This window comes from Eublepharis macularius, chromosome 5, assembly GCF_028583425.1.
Source record: "Eublepharis macularius isolate TG4126 chromosome 5, MPM_Emac_v1.0, whole genome shotgun sequence".
NCBI classification, from domain to species: Eukaryota; Metazoa; Chordata; class Lepidosauria; order Squamata; family Eublepharidae; genus Eublepharis; species Eublepharis macularius.
The window spans coordinates 29,515,331-29,530,537 of NC_072794.1; the positions used below are offsets into that span (position 1 = coordinate 29,515,331).

Here is a 15,207-nt window from a genome sequence, read left to right on the forward strand (position 1 = left end):
AGTCTTAGAGATGTGGTGATGGCCACTGGCTTCAGAAAAGGATGAGAGAAATAAATGGAAAAGCTGTTTTAGTGGAATGGAGCTGCCCTTTTTAGAGGCAGTATACATTTAAGTGTTAGGAGGGGGCAAAATTTGATGGCAGCCATTGCCTTGCTTGGGGTTTTCCCAGAGGCATTTCAGAGGCCCATTTTAGAAACTGGATGCTGAACTAGATGTTCTGATCCAATGGCATTATTCTCGTGTTCTTTTTCAAACAATAGTTGAAACAAAGAGTAGGCACAGTCCGAACTTTTAGGATGAGACTGCTGGAATCTTAAGCCCCTGTATCCCAGTGTCTTGGAGAGAGCTTAGTTCAATACATGCAATATCAGTCTTGTCTCTGGGAGGGTTTTATGGAGAAATCCCAGTTCATCAGTTCCTGATGAGATAAGTTTGCCAACTCCAGATTGGGCAATTTCTGGAGATTTGGGAATGGGATTTGGGGATGGCAGGATTCAGGGAGATGAGGGACCTCAGCAGGGTATAATGCCACAGAGAGGGTATAATGCCATTGCTGCATATGAAAAACCAACCCTGAGCAACCAGGGGTGGGGTCACCAGCCAAGCGGGGAACTGAAGTCAATTGTAGAGGCTCAGGATTTGTAGAGGAAGGTCAGAAGACAGGGATGACAAGAGACTGGCATCAGTCTTTCCGCTTAGCATCAAGTCCATGCCGGGGGCAGTTGATCAGGAACAGGGCTGTTCACAGCATTGCCGCAAAGCAGCTGAACCAACCCAACTCAGGTTCTGCCTACAATATTCATTCTTATATAAATCCACAAAGTGTATACAAACCTGCTCTTTTTGAATAAGCTCATAATGTATATTCTCACTTTGTTCTCAGCCCATGATTCTGTGAGCTGATGTTTTAGACAAGAAACAACATGGCAGCAAGAGGTGCACGGGAGTGAGTAAAAGTATGTGTGATAAGTGTGAAAACGGGTACAAGGAAGGAACAAAGAGCCACGTTCGGCACAGGAAGCCCAATCCAATCAAGTAGTGGGGCCATCTTGCATGTTCCACCATCGTGTTTTCAGATAGACAGCCACAAGGACTGGAAACTTGATGCTGGGGGGAAGAAACCTTTAAAAGTTGAGAAGTTATAGCCTTTGAAGTGCTCTAGAATCCTAGAATCTGTGGCTTGGCTCCTAAGCAGCGTGTATGGAGAGGAACTAAAGGAAAACAAACTCCCCCATCTCCCCGCTCTCACTACAGCATTATTTGCCCCCCCCCCTCCCTATAGCACGCTTCTTCATGTCAGTGGATCCAGAAGAACGGGGGGGGGGGCAACTTGGGAATCTGCAGACTGGTGGGGTGGGGTGGAAGTTGGCAGAAATTGCCCCTTTCTCCTTTGCAAACAAAAAGCTGTTCTGTTGGAGGAGTTGCTGCCGCTGCTGCTGCTGCTGGGTGTGTGTGTTTGTGTCTGTGTGTCTGTGTAGCCCTGCAAGATCCAAGCTTCACTGTAAATCTGCTCTCTTAAAATTTCACACCATAATGATCAGGTCAAGAGCAGACTATTAATTCCCTTACAAGGGTTATTAATTGTTGTGGCTGATGTTGTTGTTAATAAAGCGCCACCGATGTACGCAGAGCAATACACAATGCAGGTTGAAGCGGAGTTACCCCCTTCTCAGTCCACTTAGAAGGATGTTAACTCTGTTTAGGACTGCACTAACAAGCACAAGCAAGGAGTCCAGCAGAGCTCACAAATGAGCTTCACTTGTCTCTTAAAGGCCTATATGGTATACAACCACGTTGTATCGTATCATGCTAAGAGTGCCGAAAGAATGCAAAGTCTGCTCCTTTGTGTTACGTGGTTCTGTTAGCTTGGTATGCTAAAGACTGGGTGAAATATGGACAAATAGATTGTTTCTGTCTCCGACACTATCAATCCTGTACCTTGTGTCAGCACTAAATCCACTGCAAATAATAAAAATAAACCTTCCTTGCATTAAATCCTGAGCAGTCCATTAAAAACTGTGTACACAGTGAAACAAACAGATGATTAAATAAGGCCTATAACAGTATTTCTATAATATACCTCTCTAAATAACATAATGGAAAAGGCCCATTCAGAGCTGATTAACCTCAGTTCAGGAAGATCATTTATATCAAATCATTACGCTCAGCTGATTAAAAATGAATTAATTCCTACAGAAAACCATTTCCAAACACTGCTTCTCCTCATAAATCCGACACTAGAGGGGGGAAATGCAGAGCCTAATAATGCAGAAATCTACAGTCAGAGTCATAAATCTGTACAACAACCAGAGAGTGCAGGTGGCCCAAGAAAGTGTGTGGGAACACCCAGTTCTTCCGTGCCTTACTGAGAGATCACCGGGAATTCCCTGCAAGCATCCCTGAATGCACATGGAAGAACAGGATAAAATCATCATCATCATCATCAGTAGTAGTAGTAGTTATAGTCGTAGTAGTCATAGTAGTAGTAGATGTAGTAGTAGTTGTAGGCGTAGTTGTAGTCGTAGTCATAGTAGTAGTATTTAAAGCATTTGTATGCGGGTATGCCACTTTTCCACCCAAAAGATGGTCCCCAAACCAGCAAACATCAATACGCTGAAAAATTTAAAACATTTAAAAACCCATTTAAATTTAAAACAGCATTTAAATAGTACAACAATAATTCAATAAAACACACACATACACAAACATACAACACCAAGAGCAGGGAGGAAGGCTGGTAACAGTTATTGGGGGTATGCCAAATAAACCAAAAAAGCAGCAGCGGCAGCAGTTGCCGACACCAAATCTACAGCTAATTTGTTGCCCTCCTCTAGGAGTTCTCAAGCTTTGACAGTCACAGTCCAACAAAAGTTAGTTATGAGTCAGAACCAAGTTAGTTGTGATCAAGACAGCCATTTTGCTTATTCACATACCTGCTCCCTTAACAATAAAATATCACACAGACTAGGGGAACTATATCTTCCAGGCCTTTTTTTTCTGGGAAAAGAGATGGTGGGACTCACTGGTACCATATGTGCTTTGCTCGCGCACGCACAGGACCACGCGATGACATCACTTCCTGGAAGTGACGTCATTGTGCAGGGCAGAGCCACTCCTCAGAGGATATAAAAACAAAAGATAAGGAATTTTAAAGTTTAAATTGCCCTCGGCACCGGCATGGTGGGCATGTTCAAGTATGCCCAGATACAGGGGTTCCATCTTTGTTGCCACCGTGATTGTTTTAAAACCAAGGTCACTCTGAACAGACTGCAAGCTAAAGCAGAGTACGGTAGTCTAGGCAAGCTTGCTTTGCCCTGTTCCTTCAGAAGGGGGGGAAAGCTTTGGGAGGAAGATTTTTTTGAAAAATGGCCTAGGGGAGGGGTTTTGCTGCCTCCCTCCACTTGTCCTTATGCCTCACTGCTGGCCCAGGTTAGAGTTGCCAACCGGTCTGGAGAAGAATGCTGTGTTCCTTTAATAGAGGCTTAAAGAGATGTTATTTACTGGTGACTTTACCGACTTCCATGCCATAAAAAGTTTAAACTTCCCATTTCCACATATTAAGCCTCTATAAATGGGACAGGGCATTTTTTCTCCAAGCCAGTTGGAAACACTAGCCCGGGCTGATGTTACTTTTTTTAAAAAAATGGAGGAAAGAAGTATAACTTGATCTCCATTTTAGCATGACATTTGAACCTCAGTCATCTCCTTGGTCCTTCTGTGATATTCTCTGAGATATGGTTGGTAACAGATGAGTCTAACTGCCCTGCTTTCTGTGTACCCCCTCAGCCATGTCCTGTAATTGCAACACACAGGAAACTCTAACGCCTTTGATAACACACACTGAGAGAGACTCAACAAAAGCAGAAGATAAAAGGGAGACCCCTCCTATCCAGGCCATGCGGGGAAACTAGTCCTTGTAGACTCAGTTAAAGCGATACGTGCATGTGCACATCATGCTAAAAATTCTTCAGGCTAAACATTTCTTCATAGTAACTACAAGCTTGTCACAACTGTTTCAAAACTACATCTTGTGTCTGGTGGAAAATTCCTGCTAAAGAAAGGGGGGGGGGTGTTGTTGAGTCTTCCCCTGCGACTGCAGTGCAGACTGCCAACTAACTCCTTATGCTGTTCCCAAGGGAGCCCTGCCCCCCAGAAATGGGGCCTTGAGGATCATTTAGGGCTACAGTGGGAGAGGGTGATGAAATTCCCACCCCACTGACAGAAATCCATTCAGACTCAAGCATGGGATTGAAGCCAGTAGTACTCAGAGGCCAGTAGTACTTAGACTCAGCAATTGGGATTAATATTTATCACTATTCCATGGCATAGCCCTTGAACTTTGCGGGCCTCCCTGCTCCCAACCCATTCCTTGTTTGCCCAGTTACATATAACATCATTCTGCCAGTACAAGAGCAACATTTGACTACTGAGATCCCTCTCCTTATGTAGCAGATCCGTCAGCAAGTGTCCTTTCACACGTGGGCTCTCCAGTTGCTGTATCAAGATGCCACTATGGGAAAACAGATGCAGGCTTTGGAGGCTCATCCCAAAGCTATACACACATCCATACATCACTATCTAGCCTAGTATTCAGACTGGCAGCATCTCTCCAAAGCCTCCAACAGGGTTCCAGAGGTCTTGTGGCTTGTCTTAAGGTTTTAAAATGTTATCCATTTAACCCTCCCTGATGCCTGTCACTTCTTGGTTGAAGGATTCTCGGTGCGGTTGATTGCTTTAGGTCCTTTCTCCTCTTGTATCTTGGAGCAAGAAAATATTTCAGCCACCGCCTGGTAGATATTGCAGATTCCATTGGCCATCAACAATGAATTCAATGTTCTTAACCTGACCTTACCTCCAATACACACACCCCGTTTAAGATCAAGTTTCCAGGTTTCAGGGTTATGGAGAAAAACTGGAAAAGATGTAGATGTCTGATTCCAGCTGACAGTTAAAATGAGAGCTCCAGAGTTCCAGTACAGCCCTAAGCAGCTACATCCCTCTAAGTCCCTTGAAGTCATTGGGTTTAGAACAATGCAACTGTAAGAACATAAGAACAGCCCTGCTGGATCAGAACAATGGTACATAGGTTCTAGCCAGATTCAACCTCATCATGCCTTATTTTAGAAGAACCCTTTCATCAGCATCCTGTAAAGTTCTATCCATCCGTCCATTCAGTATCTCTCTTCTCAATTCATCTTCCATAAAATAAAACACATTTGCAAGACGAGCAAATTGCACCACTGTTGTTAGGCAGGCTAATTAATGCAACAGATTTCATTCATAGGATTTGAGGCTCCTGGCTGCAGAATTCTGAGGGTTTTAGTATAGAATTTTGTAATCTCTGGAAATGAGTCCAGGCAAGAGAGCCAATGTGATATAATGACTAGAATGAGGAACTTATACTGGGAAGATCAAGGCTCAAATGAATGAGAGCTGGTATAGCATGATAGTTATAGAGAGCAATCCTAAGTGAGTCTACTAAGAATCATACTCAAGTCTTTTCTGTGCACTGCAAGAAACTTACAGTGCAGTTCTGTGCAGAATTATCCCCATCAAAGCTCATTGGACTGCAGTAACACTGCACAGTCTTGCACTGTTAGGCTCAATTCAAACATGGTGCAAAACCATGGTTTAATTAAATTACGGCTGGTTATATTATTCGATTGCAAGCTATTTCACTAACTTGTGGCTCTTCCATTGTACCAGAAAATGAGCATCATGGAGCTGTACACTGTATCCCAGTTCAGTAAGAATCTCCTCCAAACGGACTATTTTTACTGAAGTGGACTTTAGCGTGACCTGCAGCGTCTCCTTCAAGCTGGAAAATGACATTATCTTCTGGTATGGTAGGGGAGCCACGGGTCACGATGAAGCCCGGTTCAGTAAAAATCATCCATTTGGAAGCAATATTCACTGTACTGGGCACCAGAGCTCCCTGCGGCCCCTCTGTCACCTGTGTGATGGGGGAGTGCAGGAGCTCATTCACATGCTGCTTTCTCCCCTGTGTCTCCCCCCCCCCCGCCAGCCAGGTGAGTAGGACCAGGGAGTGGCAAGTGGGGTGGGGGTTCCTCAGCACCAGGCAAGGGGATGGCAAACAGTTAGCCGTAACTATGGTTTCACATGATGCTTGAACGCAGACATCCCAGTTTAATCCTGGCTTATTATTTGCAAATTATCTGAATCCCGGTTCCACAAACTAACAGTTAAAATAAATCATGTATTTGCATTATGTCTGAACCATACCTTCTCTATAAATCAAGAAGTTTCCAGTTTGAACCTCACCTATGCTATGAACTCCATAGATGGCATTAAGCAGACCCTATTTAGTGCCCACCTCATAACATGGAGATGATAACTATATTATTTCAGCTTTGCTTAGTTTGTGATAGTAGAATTTGCCTTGCTGACAATCATTCACACCCTAATTTGCCTTACTTGGGTCTGTAACCAGGAGAAAAGGAAGGGGACACTGAGGAACAAGCCAGCATCTCTGTATCTGTATAATACATGAAAATGTAGTTGCAACCAAGGGTCGCTCTACATGTTAGTTCTTTTACAAGTTCCCCATGAATCCAACCTGTGCTCCGCGCAGTCAACCAGCAGCTCCAGGGAATGGCTTCTGTTAAAAAAGGAGAGTGCAAATGGGCTTGGAAAAGAGCCGCCGGGGGAGGGACACCTCCTGCCTTTCCCCCAAACTTTTTTCCCCATGCAAAAACAGTGTGGAGGAGAAACATTTCCCCATGTCTGCTGCTCCATGTGCAGGCATTGTGTGCACATGCAGCAGCAGAAACGGGAACACTCACGCACCCTGCACTGTTTTTGCACCTAACCTAATTTACAGGGCTTTTGGGAGAAAAGAAGGGGATCGCCTCATGGGTGCTTCTGTGACCTTCCTAGAGAAAGGGCAGAATCTCCATATGACTGACAGAGGGATGGAAACATTCCAAAATCTATTCCAACTCCCAGCTCCCATTCAGAGCCCTTGAAAATATGTGATAAATGGATATGAAGATGTAGGCAGATCATGTCCTAGGGAAAGATCAGCCCTGGCAAAGTTTGTGCTCGGTTTTGTTTTTTCTGAGCAAAGCATATGACTCCGGATGGTAAATTGCCCCCTTGACTGGTGTAGAACGAATGTAATTAAACTGTATTTAAGTGCTCTCTGAGGTCTTCCCTTTTTCAATGTGGCATTTCGCATTTTTGCAATCTTGTAACCACTTCCCACCAGAGGCCTTTTACTGCAAGAGAACCAGGAATCATAAAAATGGTTTCTGAACCATGTAACTGTCAGAAGCTCGAGATGGTTGTGTGGCAGAATTTTTGCCAAAGGGATCTGGGAGGCAGAAACAGTCAGGGTCAGGAACTCAATTTCAGATTCATCCCCAAGCCCCAATTTGGGCTGGAGATAATAATACACCCAGCAGCCCGACAAGTTTGCAAAGACAGATAACGGGAGTCATTCTGCCGAGTTCATGAAGCCCATTTAAACTCCTCAACAGAAGGTAATGAATTATTTCTAATTTGTAGACAGCTGTGTATAATGAAAATTGCCTGATGGGAGAAGCCATTGAACATTCTATTCAGTATTTGCCAGGCTGGAAGAGTCGATATCATTGGAGGGGTCATAGAGTGCAGTTACCTTTAAAAGAGAAAAGCCAGGGACACTATTGATTAGGAAGTTCTCCTGCTGAAGCCCCAGGGATGAACGAGAACTGCCGGAGAACAGTACTATGCTTTGGTCTCATTTGTTTCACGGACATTTGTGCCAGAGAATCTCTTGGCAGGTCATGCTCCAAGTGATGAAATAGCATTTTAGACTGCAAAATTTTAGAAAGCCGTATGAAAATCTGCAAAGAATCCTAAATTTCATTAGGATCACATTTTTGTACAGCGTTGAATATCTGCATCAAGGCTCACACATACGGGTGCCAATTTACCGAATTATAAAAATGAAATTTCTCTGTTAGAAATCATTGAATCGAAACCTAGACAAACAACCATATATTCTGCAGAATCCAGTTTCTGGTAAACAGGGCTTTTTTTCTGGGAAAAGAGGTGGTGGAACTCAGTGGTGGAACTCAGGACCGCACAATGACATCATTTTGGGTCAGCTGGAACAAGGGGGGAGTTTTTTAAAGTTTAAAGTTTAAATCGCCCTTGGCGAAAATGGTCAAGGGCAGTCTAAACTCCCCTCTGTCTGGAGATCAGGGGGTGGGGCCACCAGCCATGTGACCATTTTCAAGGGGTTCCGGAACTCTGTTCCACCGCGTTCCTGCTGAAAAAAAGCCCTGCTGGTAGATAAATAAAGGGGTTGTTACACAAGCTTCTCTTTTCAAAGCCCATCAGAGATACAGGGACAGGTTTTTGTGGATTTTTATAAAAAGTGTGCATTGAGGTGCAGCTGTTGAGCTTTGTTTTCAACATTTTGTGAAATGCACTTTCTCCATTGGAGAAACTGCATGGTTGGATACTTGCCAATATCTTTTACAACGTGTACAGGTTTTGACGCTCTGAATTCAGTCAGAATAAATGTGCATCCGTAGTTTAGGAGAAAGCTGGGCAGCTATAGGGTTTCCTCAAAATCTGTCCAGAGTGGAATGAAGAAGATTTTTCTTCCCCTTCTCATAATAGTCAGCCAATACATTTATTTCATTAGCTATGGCTCAGGACAGGCAATAGAAGGTACATTTTCACACAACACAATTAATTTACGGAATTCACTACCGGCTATGCTGATGACTGCTAGCTTGTAAAAAAAAAAAACTTAGAGAAATTCATGAAGGACTGGTCTTTCAATGGCTATTCGCCATCATAGCTGATAGAGGAGGAGGATCCAGTGCTGTCCTTCTTCTCAGGTTTCAGGGGGGGGCAAACCAAAGAGTTAGAAAAATAGAGAGGTCAGGGCACTCTGTTTACTATAATTTACTGCTCTGACTATCTTTTAATATGCAGATGACTATTCTCAGGGTTTCCTCCTCCTGACTTCCTCCCTCTCTCCCCTTTTCTTCCTGGCTTTGTTCCAGGCAACTCCTCTCTCCATCTCCTCCCTCCATCTTGGCAGCATGGATGCATGCCTTGCCCTGCCATCCATGTCCATCCTTAGACTAGACAGGTAGTTAGGAGGATCTATCTCTCCTCCTTTCTAGGGGTGTGCAAAGGCACAGTGGTTCGGCTTTCCTGATTCGGGTATACCCGAATCGAGAAGCCGATTCAGGAACAGCTGTACCCGAATTAGCAAGCCGATTCGGGTATAGCGATTCGGGTATCGATTCGGCTTGATTCGGGGGTTTGGGAAAGCTTTTCAATGGGAAAAAGCCTCCCCAGGCTTCTCTGAAGCCTGGGGGAGGCATTTTCCCACCGAATCAAGCCAAAATTGGTGGGGGCCTTCCTCTAACTCCCCTTTAACAACCCCCCAAGTTTCAGACCGATTGGACTTTGGGGGGCCATGTTATGGCCCCCCAAACCAGGTCCCCTATCCTCGCCTATAAAAGGGCATAGCTTTAGGTTGCTGCTGCTAATCTCCTATTTTGTGCTTGCTGCTGCTGATCTCCACTATTTCCTATGGGGGGGAAATGAAGAGGCAGGCTTCCTTTGCCAGGGGTGGCATTTTGCATGCAAAATGCCCCCCAACCCTCAGGGGCCCTTCTCCCACCTTTCCTCCCACCCCCACCAAGGCTCAGCCTGCTCCCACTTGGGGGGGGGGCATTTCATGGCCTCCCCAAGTAGGTGACCTTTTCTCTACAACCTACAGCTGGGGGAGGCTTGTCTTGCCAGGGGTGGAATTTTGCATGCAAAACGCCCCCCAACCCTCGGGGGCCCTTCTCCCACCTTTCCTCCACCCCCCACCAAGGTGCAGCCAGCTCCCACTTTGGGGGAGGGCATTTCATGGCCTCCCAAAGTAGGTGCTCTCAGCCCCCAAAGTCCACCCCCTATAGCCCCACACATACCCAATACCCCCCCAGCTGCCACACAGACCCAAATTCCCACATTAGCTCCTCACAGACCCAAATCCACCCCCAGTAGCCCTACACGCATAACCCCAGGAACAGGCTGGCCAGCCCTCTCCCTTTGTTCCCTATGCTGGGAACTTCTAAACTCTCTTTCCCAGGGCAATTCTGCACAGCCCAGGGGTGCCACAATGGTGGGCACACTTCTGAGTGCCAGCTTGTCCCTGGGAAAGAGCACCTGAAACACAGACACCCTCCCTCAAATTCCCCCACCACCTACAGAGATGGCTGGCCAGCCAGCCCCATTGTTCCCTATGATGGGAACCAACTGCACAACAAAGAATAAAACACGAACAACACAAAATACAGTTTTTTAAAAATTATTTTCTCCCTTTCAAAATACAAGTAGGCAAAGCATTATGACACATTACACCAGCAGCCCCCCACACAGAAAATAACACAACTCTCACTTAACATCAGAGAATTTCTTGAACAGTTTTAGGTTACACAGCAGGGGGGGCACACCAAAGGGCATTCCAGCATTCCACCTCACAAAAATAACACAACTCACTTAACATCAGAGAATCACAAAAACACAATTCCTGTCAAAAACACTTTATTTCTTGAACAGCTTTAGGTTACACAGCAGGGGGGCACACCAAAAGGCATAGCAGCAGTATCTTACACAAAAATAACACAACTCACTTCACATTAAAGAATCACCCCAAAAAATTGCTGTCAAAAGCACTTTATTTCTTTAACTGCTTTAGGTTACACAGTAGGGAGGCACAACAGGGCATGAAAGCAATGTACTACACAAAAATAACACAACTCACTTCACATCAGAGAATCACCCAAACACAATTGCTGTCAAAAACGGTGAAGTGGGTTGTATTATTTTGTGTAGTACACTGCTATCATGCCCTGTTGTGTCCTCCTACTGTGTAATCTAAAGCAGTTAAAGAAATAAAGTGTTTTTGACAGCAATTTTTTTGTGATTCTCTGATGTTAAGTGAGAGTTGTGTTATTTTTCTGTGTGGGGGACTGCTGGTGTAATGTGTCATAATGCTTTGCCTACTTGTATTTTGAAAGGGAGAAAATAATTTTTTTAAAACTGTATTTTGTGTTGTTCGTGTTTTATTCTTTGTTGTGCAATTGGTTCCCATCATAGGGAACAATGGGGAGGCTGGCCAGCCATCTCTGTAGGTGGTGGGGGTGTCAGGGGGTGGTTGTCTGTGTGTCAGGTCAGGTGCTCTTTCCCAGGGACAAGTTGGCACTCAGAAGTTTGCCCACCATTGTGGCACCCCTGGGCTGTGCGGAATTGCCCTGGGAAAGAGAGTTTAGAAGTTCCCAGCATAGGGAACAAAGGGGGAGGGCTGGCCAGCCTGTTCCTGGGGTTATGGATGTAGGGCTGCTGGGGGTGGATTTAGGTATGTGAGGAGCTAATGTGGGGATTTGGGTCTGTGTGTGGCAGTTGGGGGGGAATTGGGTTTGTGTGGGGCTGTAGGGGGTGGGCTGAGAGCACCTACTTGGGGAGGCCATGAAATGCCCCCCCAAGTGGGAGCTGGATGAGCCTTGGTAGGGGTGGGAGGAAAGGTGGGAATGCAAAATGCCACCCCTGGCAAAGGAAGCTTGCCTCTTCATTTTCCCCCCATAGGAAATAATGGAGATCAGCAGCAGCAAGCACAAAATAGGAGATTAGCAGCAGCAACCTAAAGCTATGCCCTTTTATAGGCGAGGATAGGGGGACCTGGTTTTGGGGGCTATAACATGGCCCCCCAAAGTGCAATCGGTCTGAAAATTGGGGGGTTGTTAGAAGGGAGTTAGAGGAAGGCCCCCACCAATTTTGGTTTGATTTGGTGGGAAAATGCCTCCCCCAGGCTTCAGAGAAGCCTGGGGGAGGCTTTTCCCATTGAAAAGCAAGCAAAATGCTGCTTCGAATTGCCCCGAATCGCCCCGAATCGATTCGGGACATGCCGATTCGGGAAACCCGAGTCGATTCGGGTTTCCCCGAATCACCCCGAATCAGGGTGATTCAGGATTTTTTCCGGTTTCATTAACCCGAACTGCACACCCCTACTCCTTTCCTATCAGAGTATGGAGTTCTTGCAATAAAGAACTATTTCTTTTCTAAATATAAACCAAGTGTATGCTTTTATTATTTTCCTTCCTGCACTCACACCAGCCAGCAGAACGAGCTTACAACTACCTATAATCATGCTTCCTATGCCTAACAATATACTCTGCTAATGGCCCAAACATGGAATCCTTTAATTAGGTTTCTGGGGCCTACATAACAATTTACGTATTTATCAATAGCTATCTGAACATCCATGTTCAACTGCGGGCATTACCTCAGGAAGAGTTGACCCCCACACTTACACCTTGGTCATGAGCTTCTAGAAAGATCTAGCAGTCTGCTATTGGAAACTGAAAACTTCAATGGTGTGTGTAGGGTTGCCAGGTCCCTCAAGTCTCCCAGCACGAGGCTGGGACACTGGCTCCTACCTCATTGGGGCTGTCCTTGTTGTGCCCGTGCATGCACTTCACACGTGCGCTCTCCCGGTGTGTGTAATGACGTCACTTCAGGAGTAATGTCATCACGCAGGGATGACGCATCATGCGCGCCGGGGAGGGCAGAGAGAGCAGGCAGCTCTCTCAGTCTCTCTCACCACCGCCGTACCCCTTGTCCCTGCTGGCATGGGCAGCACAGGGGCAGCGGCAGCAGCAGTGAGAGAGCGAGCTGCAGTGGCCACAGCCAGCTCTCTCTCACTCGCTGCAGCAGCAGCTGCCCCTGTGCTGCCCATGCCAGCAGGGACAAGGGGCGCAGCAGTGGCGGCGGCAGCGACAGAGAGAGCAAGCTGTGGCCACCGCAGCTCACTCTCTTTCCACCGCCACTGCCGCGCCCCTTGTCCCTGCCGGCGCCGGCTACAGAGGGATGGTGGCGGCCATGGCAAGAAAGCGGGTAGCAGCAGTGCGAGCAGCGTATTCGCTGGCTGCTTTCTCTCTGCCACCGTCTGCTCTCGCGGCGCGGGACCGTGCCCCGCACCCAGGGGCGTGCTGCGCCACCCGGGGAGGGGGCGCCCCAGGGAGCACCCCCTCCCCTGCTGGCCAGGTAAGCGGGTGCGGGGAGGGAGGGTGGGATTGGAAGATCCCCCACCCCAAGTGGGGGGATGGGAACCCTAGGTGTGTGGACTGGTCTGACTGAGCCAAGCTGTTGTAATGTGCTAATGACATTTGCCCTTTCCCTCTTCCCTCATGGTTTTGAACTTTGCTGGGTCTCCTGAGTTCAGCCCCTCAAGCACCAAACTCCTGGGGGGGAAATGGCAGGTATGGAGTGGATCCTGACTGGACATGGGCAGAGCATGCTGGAACATGGAGATGGAAGGATTTATTTACTGACTGACTTCATTTATACCCCACCTTTCTTCCCAATGGGGATGCAAAGCAACTTACAATACTCTCCTTGCCTCCATTTTATCCTCACAACATCCACGTGAAGTAGGCTAGGCTGAGAGGAAGGCACCAGTTTGTTAAGGGGGGGGGTACTTGCTCCAGGGGCCTCTGAGTGGAACCTGATGGAAATGGTGGGACAGAATGAATGGCAACATCTCTCGGGCCTAGCAGAAAATAGCCTCCCTACTTGACTATTGATAGATTTTAATTCTTTTTCTAGGGTCTTTGAGGAGGCTTAAACCCCTGAAATTTAACCTCAGTCTCTGATACCTGATGGTCACCCTAATGGCCTCAGAACAGTCAGATGTATCCACTTTTGGGCTGGCATATTTTGTACACCCTGATAGAATGTTGCTTTCTGGTTCACTAAATATATGTGTATAATAATGGTCTCTCTCTCTCTCTCTCTCTCTCTCTCTCTCTCAGCCCAAAATTTAAAAGACATTTATGATTTATGCAGAATGTAAAGCATACAACATCTAAATGGAATTTACAATCTAAACTGCAAAATGTGATTTCAGCTGGGTTACAGAATGCATTTACTCAACTGTATAAAAGGAAAATTTCAGATAAACATGCTGCATATGAATCAGATGTTGATAGCGGAAGATATTAAGTTAATCATTTAATAAAATCTATGAATAGTACACAGTAGCAAAATAAATGCCATAGCTGATCAGAAAGTTCACATCAAAACACAACTGTGCGTTGATAGGTCCTGCTGTTATTCTGTCATCCCCCAAGCATCTCTGCTTGAACTCAGGCTTTGGTGAGTCTCCAGTGGAAGGGACCAGGAGTAGGTTAGCCCCTCTGTGAAGTTGGAGCCCCTTGTTGGAACCTGGAAGGCACACGATACAGAATCCTTTTCTGTGGGAATTTTATCTTGCTCTTGTAAAGACAATGGACATAGAACTCCGCTCCAGATTGCACTGTAAAATTGCCAGTAAAGGAGGGCAAACAGTAGTGGAAGTATACACTCAAATCCCATCCTTAATATCATTGCTTAGTAGACAAAAGCATACTGTTTAAAGCATGTGGTTCCATTCCACAATATAGGGACAGTTGAGATACTACACTTGATCTTAGCCAAAAGGCCGAGAAGCGATAAACTTGTAGATGTTTAGCGACAGAATGATATGGTTGAGAAAAGTTCCCTCAAGTGACATTGTGGTAGAAAGAAGGAAAGGAAAGATAACTCGTTTTAGAAATCACATTCCTAAGTAAAGTCTTATTGACATGCCTTCAGACAACATGGCGGCTGTGAGTGTCATGGTCATCATGGCACCCACTAAAGTACTTCCTGATGCCCCCGCTTGCTTCTTCCCCAAAGTAAACAACTAGTCCTGTTATTCCTCTGCTTTATTGGCATAGGAGATGCTTCAGAATTGCTGAGGAGGTGTCTGCAGGTAGCACCCATTTGGAAACAGCTGCTGTCATCACAGGAGAATGCCTCTCTTCAAGCCTCTTACCATTAACATTCTCAAAAATAAATGGATATTCAAATACAAAATTAATATGAGTAATGACTTTCCCCCAAAAGGACCGAATAACTGGACATGTCTGGAGAATATGTTTAAGTTACACTGCCAACAATTGGACGCTGTACTGACTTCTTTACTAAAAAAAAAAGTGCTGCGGTGTCCATTAATACCCTAAACATATTTTTTTTGCTGAATAAGTCACAGCTTAAGATCCATAGCAGCAACAGGTATAAGGCTTAAAGCCTTATCCCATTGCTTTGGCAAAACTGGATGATCTTCTTGATCACTATTTCATTCATTTGAGACTGTATATCATATTTGTT

The 15,207-nt window shown here is 45.8% G+C and overlaps 1 non-coding gene across 1 annotated transcript; it reads right to left on the minus strand.

Moving 5' to 3' along the window:
* Window positions 1-14,324: 14,324 nt before the first annotated feature.
* Window positions 14,325-14,509, minus strand: LOC129331508 (U2 spliceosomal RNA). The gene has a single exon (XR_008597165.1). It is a non-coding gene; the product is annotated as a U2 spliceosomal RNA (small nuclear RNA).
* Between the last annotated feature and the right edge of the window lie 698 nt (window positions 14,510-15,207).